Raw genomic sequence first — 1,423 nt, forward strand, 5'->3', positions numbered from 1 at the left:
TGGTAGACAATAAAAATTCAATAAATGTTTGCTATTATCACTTTCATTACTTGGGAAAGCAGAACTGGAATCAGAAGACCCAAGTTCCATCCCCAGCCCTGCTCTTACTGACACTGGAACACAGAGCAATCACACCCCGAGGGTCCTAGCCTCTGCTGGTGTACAGTGGCCTTTATCCCACTCTTTTCATTTTTTAAGAAAGTGTTTCTTTTCTGTTGATCTTGTTTCTACTCCTGTTTAACAGTCTGTGAAAGAACAGGACCACTCAGTGGTGGTTCTTACCCAGTCAGTGGCCTGAGTGGTGAGGGCTGCAGACCGGTCCTCCGTGGCAACTAAGTGCTCTAGGCTTCAGCAGGGAATCGCTGCAGAGGCACAGAGGACACACCTAGGCCTTCAGGCCCTTCAGTGACCTCAGGTTAAGTAGCAGTCAATTCGGGAGCTGGAGCAGTCCAGTTACCCTAAAAATCCTCCTTGGGCACAGCCTTTTCAGCAGCGGCCTACTCTTCCTTTTCAATCACTTCAAGGTCTCTGTGGAAGTGGAGATCAGGTGGGACCTCCCACGGGAGCTGGCAGGGTGGTGCCGCACATGCGCAGAAACCCCTGGGTCTGCATCCACCACTTAAGACGTGTAAGCTCGCTGATTGTTGCTTGGGATGGAAATAACCGCATAGGACATAGGAGAGTTCGAGTTACAGGGAGTAATGGCAGGCAGGTTAACATAAGATGCCCCTGTGAGAGGCTTCTGGTTGGCCCTGGGATCAGTAGCCACCAGAGGGTGCGGCTCCCAGAAGCTGCCTGAATGAGATTGGAAAGGGTCCTAGGAGTGATACGGCCACTAATATGGGTTTGCTGGCTGATATTCCTGGAGGATATAATACTGACATCAGCTGGGTTTTCAACGGCAATAACAGCATGAGCTTCTCCCAGATTCTTCAGATTTATGATGTAGATGCTATCGCTTTTCCTTTTGTAGATGTACCGTCTCATTTGGAAGTTAAGTTGGATGCCACCTGAGTGGGTTCCAGCTGCAAGGAATTTGAGGACAGCCTCCACCTTCATTTGTAGGACATCAGGGGCTCTGGACATTGTAAAAATTCCCTTTAAGTTACGGAAGATGGGAATCCAGAATAATGACATATGGACCCCTCCCTGGGTAGTGCGGAAGACTCTTTCCTACTTTTAACATCTCTTTTTCCTATCTCACACGCCTGACATCCCTGCCTTCTGCTCCACACCAGGAAAACCCATTTTGAAGTATACAGTGAGCCTAATCTTCCAAAATATAGCCAGGAGACAAGAGAGTAAGATGATTTGGCTGCACTGAGAAATGTTGAAGACATTTACAAGACAAAAGCAACAATCCAATGTGACAGTTTGCAAAGTCTATACATTTAGAAAATCTTCCTTGGACAGATTTTTAAGA

At 47.3% G+C, this 1,423-nt stretch overlaps 1 pseudogene; it reads right to left on the bottom strand.

The window, feature by feature from the left end:
- Window positions 1-237: 237 nt before the first annotated feature.
- Window positions 238-1,086, bottom strand: LOC112475951 (annotated as a pseudogene).
- Between the last annotated feature and the right edge of the window lie 337 nt (window positions 1,087-1,423).

This window comes from Pteropus alecto, unplaced genomic scaffold, assembly GCF_000325575.1.
Source record: "Pteropus alecto unplaced genomic scaffold, ASM32557v1 scaffold92, whole genome shotgun sequence".
NCBI lineage: Eukaryota > Metazoa > Chordata > Mammalia > Chiroptera > Pteropodidae > Pteropus > Pteropus alecto.